Source organism: Triticum urartu, chromosome 5A, assembly GCF_056163025.1.
Source record: "Triticum urartu cultivar PI428250 chromosome 5A, HENAU_Tu73, whole genome shotgun sequence".
Lineage (NCBI taxonomy): Eukaryota > Viridiplantae > Streptophyta > Magnoliopsida > Poales > Poaceae > Triticum > Triticum urartu.
In genome coordinates, this window is record NC_141877.1 from 499792648 (window position 1) to 499800513 (window position 7866).

Genomic DNA, 7866 nt, shown 5'->3' on the forward strand with positions numbered 1-7866 from the left:
ACAGTAAGGGCTCCTTATCAATAGGAGCTGCAAGGATCTGTTGCTTAGCCAACTGCTTTTTCAATGCCTCAAACACCTGATCAGTAGCATCACTCCGAATAAAGTGGTCTATTTTCTTCATCATCTGATACAGAGGGATGGCCTTTTCATTCAACTGGCTTATAAACCGGCTTTAGGCCGCAATACGACCCGCCAGACGCTAGACATCATTAATACATGCCTTCTTAGACAAAGAAGTTATAGCCTTGATTTTCTCTGGGTTAGCTTCAATGCCTCTTTCAAAACCTGAAAACCCAAGAGCTTGCCTGCTGGCACACCAAAGACACACTTGGCCGGGTTAAGCATCATCTTGTAGACCTGGAGATTGTCAAAGGTCTCTTTCAAATCATCTATCAAGGTCCCCTTATTCCTGGATTTCACAACAATATCATCCACATAAGCATGAACATTGCGGCCAATCTGGTCACGAAGGCAATTTTGAACACATCCCTGATAAGTTTCCTGGGCACTCTTGAGCCCAAATGTCATAAAGACATAGCAGAAGGCTCCAAAGGGAGTGATGAAGGTTGTCTTCTCATGTTCCTTCACTACCATCTTGATCTGATGATACCCAGAGTAAGCATCCAAAAAGCTCAAACACTCACAACCCGTTGAAGCATCAACAATCTGATCAATACGAGGGAAAGCAAAAGGATCAGCCGGACATGCCTTATTCAGGTCTGTGTAATCCACGCACATGCGCCAAGTGCCATTTTTCTTAAGTACCAGTACTGGGTTAGCCAACCATTCAGGGTGAAAAACATCAATTATGAACCCAGCCACCAAGAGCCGGGCCACTTCCTCACCAATGGCCTTACGCCTCTCTTCATTAAAACGACCAAGGAATTCCTTGACTTGTTTAAACTTTGGATCAACATTGAGAGTGTGCTCAGTGAGTTCCCTTGGTACACCTGGCATGTCTGAAGGCTTCCATGCAAAGATGTGCCAGTTCTCACGGATGAACTCGAGGAGCGCGCTTTCCTATTTCAGATCCATATTAACACTGATACTGAACTACTTGGATGAATCGCCAGGAACAAAGTCAACCATCTTAGGGTCGTCTGCCGACTTAAACTTCAACAATGGGCCAGGCTCTGTGGTTGGCTTATTCAAAGGAGTCATATCTGCCAGGTCAACATTATCTTTGTAAAACTTCAACTCCTCTATTGCACAGGTAGTCTCAACATAATCGGCATTGCCCTCTTCACACTCCAAAGCTATCTTCATGTTGCCATGCACAGTTATGGTACCCTTATGACCCGGCATCTTAAGCTGCAGATAAATATAACAAGGTCGTGCCATGAATTTAGCATAAGCTGGCCGTCCAAACAGAGCGTGGTAAGGCCTCTTGATCTTGACCACTTCAAAAGTCAGTGTTTCAGCTCTGAAATCATTATCATCTCCAAAAGCAACTTCCAAAGCTATCTTACCCACTGGGTACGCCGACTTACCAGGCACCACTCCATGAAAAACAATAGAGAACGGCTTAAGATCCTTATTAGTTAAATTCATACGGCAAAAAGTATCATAATAAAGGATATTGATGCCGCTGCCTCCATCCATGAGCACTTTAGTGAACTTGTACCCTCCAACCTGAGGAACAACCACCAAAGCCAACTGACCCGGATTGTCAACCCGGGGTGGGTAATGCTCACGGCTCCATACAATAGGATGTTCAGACCATCGCAAGTAATGAGGGACTGCCGGCTCAACCGCGTTTACTGCCCTTTATGAAAGTTCTGGTCCCATTTGCATAAACTTGTGGTAAACACATCCTACTGAGCACTATTCATTTGCTTTGGATTACTCTGGTAACCAGACTGTTGCTGCTGATTCCCTTAACTAGGTTGCTGATTAAAACCACCTTGATTGCCTTGGCCCTGAAAATCGGAGTTTGAGCCGCCACCTCCTAAGCCAGGTCCATGAGAGCCGGATCCTGAACTGTGATTCGGGACATGATTATTCTGGAAAAGATTGGAATTTCTATACTCCCTCGTGATGAAGCAAACCTTCCATAGATGATTAGCCAGCTTCTCTTTGCGTACCATGCTTTGGCAAGGCTGGTTCATCATGCCTCGAGGTTGAATTTCACTTGTGTGCGTCGGTCCTAAACAAACGGTTTTTAACCCCTTTTCGCGACGGCATTTGGAACCGTCGCCAAGTGAGTGTGGGCGATAGGGGGGTCCTCCCCACATGACCCAGAAACCATCGGGGATAGGGCCCCTACAGTACTCCTACTCGTTTCTGCTCGCATTTCCATCGCAGTCGGTATTCTGTTGTGCTACGTTTACGATGCGCGACCCATCACAAACGGTTCACTATTATAGAACGTGTATGATGTGTGGCCCATCACAAATGGTTCATTGTTAAGAAGATTAGCTCATCATCGTATGAGTGTCGGATAGGAGTACGAAATGTCAGAACATCGTAACATCGTCGTACATGAAAACTATCACACACGCTATTCTGTGGTGCAACATTTACGATGCATACTTCATTAAAAACAGTTCATGGTTGCGAATCGTGTACGATAAGGCAACTAACACAAACGTTTAGTTTTCCTGCACCGTTTGTGATATTGTCTGACATGGCGCACGCTTTGGAAACGGCAACTGTGTGCATGCTTGCACACGTTTCCTCTCGGTGAACTGTCTCGGATTATGGTGTATATCGCAAACGTTTGTGTTTTACCAACTGCGTGTGACGTAACAACCTGGAGAGCGTAATTTCATCGTAATTTAATTGCTACTATTTCAAATTGTACTGAATTTGAATTTGAATTTGACTGTATGCTAAAACTTTATTCATATCAATCAGGTTCAAACAACCAATGCATTACTCTATTCATAGGTACATATGTTTAGGAATTACATAAGAACCAAATAAAGAATGATGAACCACAATTGTATACTTGTACTACTAAAGACGGTAAAGAAAGAGGCGAAATATATTCTCGTTGCTGAACAAGGTGAAGCAGAATGCCCATATTGTGCCCTCCTCCATGCAGAAGGCACGCGCGACTCTAGTCCAACCCCTTGTGATGGCCGACCGCCCATCCTTCACGGTCTTCATGAAAACATCTAGATAATCATCATGTTCTGGTAGAAATACTTTAACCTTTGCATGCCCACCAATCATGTAGTTTTAGAGGTAATCTTGAGTAAACTGCTTTGGCAACCACTGCAAAGGAAAAAGATTCAGACATTGTCATCTAACACAACTCATTATGGGCAGTAAAAAGAAGGCTGCAGAGTTCTTACTTACCATCCTGCAGTCCACCGTTGTCTTGGATAAAGTGTAAACAAATAGTTTAATTGCCATCTTTGGACCCATTTTACTAACAATCTTTATCAGCTTCCTCACTTGATGCTGGTTCATCGATATCTCATTGCCCCATACGCAGAAATGGTCGAAGTGCGGATCTTTACCTATGACATTTGTACCTAATAGCACCAAGTTAATATTAGAAGCTAAATAGCAAATTGCACAATGATGTAGTACAACACTCTTTTATAATATGTCTATATACATCCGTATGCCGTAGTCCATTTGAAATCTCTAAAAAGACAAATATTTAGGAACAGAGGGAGTATCTTATAACACCCAATATACTCACATATTAGATGAATTAACATCTTATATTATGGGTCAGAAGGAGTTTAGTGAATTCCTACAAATTATCGGCTGATTAACTACTGCTGTATCCAGGGGTTACAGTTAGTTTGATCTAGTTCGGGCTCAAATAGCCCTAAAGTATATCTAAACATGAGGGCTAGTTTGAGCTAGTTGCATCTATAACCCACCCAAAAAAACTATCCAACCCAAGAGGTGCTAACTGGAGCTAGTTCTCCTAGTGCATTTATTGTCAACCTAACACTGCCATCCAAATAACTCTGTGGATGGAGTTAGTTTAGGGTTAGTAATGAGCTAGAAACTAACTCTAACCTCTAGCTAAGTTGAGTACCCAAAAAGGGTTGTCTTGTTGTTGTTGCTGCTGCTGCTCTTATACGTATATCTAGACGTCATTAGAACATTAATGTAACACTCTTCCTTGTTGCTATGTAGCCTAGGATTGCATATTTATACATTAAGTACAATGCATCCTGCTATGTAGCCTCAGATATATTACATATGGCCCTAGTTAACCTAACGATAAATGGGTTGCAGATATATTCAGTTAAAAGTCCGATTCACCGATTAGTCCCTTATCAGTCGCCGACCTATATGGTACCAGCTACCGATATCCTGAATAGTGAGAAGATATAAGCCATGGGATGAAACTAACCTCGATGGAAAACATCAGTCATTCCCAAAATTGTCATGTGTAGGTACATCGAGAGGCATGTTAAGCACAACAGGTTAAAAATCTACCAAAATTATACATGGCAGACAATATAATCTACAAAATATAGCTTCAATGTGCAGGGTTAAGCATGCTAGTAAAGCAAAACAAGTGGAAAGGTGTGGTAACTGCAACAGGCCTAACATTTAACAACAAGCAAACATAGTCATTCAAACTGGTATTGTGCTATTCTAAGTACACTGGTTATTGTTAAATAAAAATGAAAGGCGTCTTAACTACAAGATGTAACAACCAAATGTAGTCATTCATAGTGGTATTGTTGAAACTAGTACTGATGAAATTGAACTGCACAGTTCATACTTGCACATATAGAACATCACGTTGTGAATAACTGGAATAAACAAGGCATACTACGAACAACCAAAGATAGCATTTAAAACTGGACATATGCTAACTACAAACAACTAAACAATAAAAAAACTTTAAAAGAGGTATATGCTATCTATAACAGGCTTAACAGCAAGCAAATATATGCATTCCTATCGGTATGTTTAAAACTGGACAGATGAAATGTACTGCACAGTAAATAATTGCACGTATAGAGCATCACATTGTGAACAACTGAAATAAATAAGGCATACTGCAAACAACCAGATATAGCAATTAAAACTGGACATATTATCACTACACTACAAAAGGGACTTGACAAAACAAATCATGGGTTTCCACCTGTGAAGAGGCACGGGAAAAAATCATGGCTTTCCTCACTTGTCGCAGAGGGGCTCCTTCCCCTTGGAAGAGCACGGCTATAGGGTGCACTCCCTGATGTCGCAGATGGGCGCTTTCCCCTTGGAAGAGCAGATGGGCACTTTCCCCTTGAAAGAGCCGGAGAGGGTGTCCTCCTCGTGTTCGCCGTCGATGAGGTCTGACTTGGAAGTTGTGGATCCCAAGCCAGCGTCGCAGAACGTGTCCTTCAGAAATGACAAAAGGGGCTTGATGGCGATGTAGAATTGCAAATTGTTGACAGCGAGCCAGAGGAGATCAATGGCGAGACCATGGATGAGATTGACGGCGGTTGAACCCCAGGGGTTGGGGTGGGCCACTTAACCTATGATATAACCCGCCTCAGGCCGTCACTGTCGGTGACCTCGATGTCATAGCCGGTGGCCATGACATGCCCGCATACTCTAGCCCGCTGCTTGAGTGTGTGCTGCCAGTAATGGTCATCAGCATCCTCGGTGACGTCGAGTGAAGAGACCAGTATGCACCTCTTTTGGGCCAGTCGCTCCTCAAGCTCCATGGGAAGCGTAGCCGGGCTTAGGCTACGACACTCTGGAGTGGGGGTGGGGATAGGGATGGGGATATGTGGGAAAGGGGGCGTTTGGCAGGCTTCATCTAAGAAACTCAGGGCGTCCTGGGTATCCAGATCTGTGGGTAAGCGGCACGGGCAAACCGGCAGATGTTGACAATGGAGGCCTTGTGGCGGCGGCAGCGGCGGCGGAGACCTTGCTAGGGTTTTGAGCGAGGGAGGGTGTGTGTTTGTGTGCGCATGCCCGAGGAGGTTTTGGTGTGTGTGTGTGTGTGTGGTGGGGGGGCACGGGGTGTTTGAGGAAATGAAGCGGGCACTGAAAATTTTACTACCCGGGAGTCAAACACGGGAGTGAAATGCCGGGCTATTAAATTTTCTGATGATAGTGCATCGCACACGGTCTGGAGATAACAACCGTGTGTTATGAAATAGAAAAACCCTCGAGGAGGGCATATATTTTCTAGGGATGCAGGCGGGATTGGGAATAAAAAACATCGCACATGGTCCGGAGATAACAACCGTGTGTTATGAAACAGAAAAAACCGTCGAGGCGAGCTGATATTTTTAAGAGGGGCGCCTCGTCGAGCCCAATGTACTATGAGGATGTGTGCGTGACAGGGGCATCGGCATGGCACACGGTTAGTTTGAGTGAACCGTGTTTGTTGCGTCATCCGACTTGTCTAATGTTCATAAATTTGGTGAAAAATGATGTGGGAGAGGGTCAGAACACGAACACACTTGCATGTGGACCCAATTTATGTATCAAAAGGGTGGTTTGACTTTCAAATACCAAATGCAACTTCGATGTGGCACCTCTCTCGTAAAGCACACGGTATTGCTTGCCCCAACCACACGCCTCTCGTGTCGGCATGAATTGGGAATCCTAAGCTATGAATGCATGCTCCCTCCCCCCCAACCGAGGTTCACCTACCAAAGTGCGAAGTAGCAACCCCCCCCCCCACACACACACACTTTCAGTCGGTGGGCCAGAGAGGCATATCTCACCAAGATGGATCGTAAAACGGACCAAGAATAATGCACCTTGGTCGTACAACCTCTCTCTTGTTGTTGGTCAAAGTGATGGCCGTCCATGCGACCCCAGAGATGGGCTAGCTCGCCAATAATCAGGCAAGTAGCTAGTCCCCGAAGACAAACAGTGCATGCGTGTGGCCCAAACATATGTATGGAGAGGTGTGTTTTTGAGTAACAATGAAACAACTTTGACGTGGCACCGTGATTTCGAACTAGAAATCCCCACACTGAGTGAGGGTTAGGTTGACGATGCATATGTATATTACACCACACTTCAAGCCAACGACGGGGATTCATGCATGCACACGTGCATAGTATGTGTTCTCAAACTTAAGGTCTGAATCTCACCATGACCTATACTACGATAACACGAACCAAATGAAGAATCCGCCATGGTAACATATCTTTATGTTGGTCAAGGTGATCATGGATGTCCACGCGGGCCCATGAATATATAGGGTTGTCGCCGATAACCACACGAGGGAGTGTACCATTTGAAGGAAACCACTACATGCATATGGATGGAGGTGATGCGTGCATGCATGTTTGAATACACAACATTGATGTGGCGCGTGCGTAAAAAATAGAACACTAGCTAGCTCCCCACACAGAGCGAGAATGGTTCATGATGTGTCGTTGTACTAGCCACTTCGACTCGATGGGAGGGGTTCATGCGTACACATGCATGTGTGTGTGCTCAAACTATATCATGCATGTCATCCGAGAGCAAAAATAATAAGCCCCTCCTAAGTCAAATTAACATGTCTTTTTGTTGGCCAAAAAGTAGTGATGGACCAAGCAGGCCCACAGATGGAAAGCATCGATATCACTGATAACCGTTTAAGTGGGTGCGAGAGGACAACCACCACCGCTTTGCATGTGGGCCAAACATATATATGTTGAATACTCAAAATGCACAACTTTGATGTGCCACATGCCTCAAAACCGTAAACCATGCACCCACACAGAGTGAGGTTCATCAAGCGTACTACATATGATGGTCGTCCCCTTACCCCCTCTTCACAGCATACTTTATGCTCCTATCGTAATATATGTACAACCCAAAAGAATCATCATCGATGGTGAAATTAATTAACCTCTACCGATGTAGGTCAAATTGACGCATGCATCGACGATGCCCTCGTGGGCCCACAGATGGAAGCGTCCCACGTGAGTGTCCTAG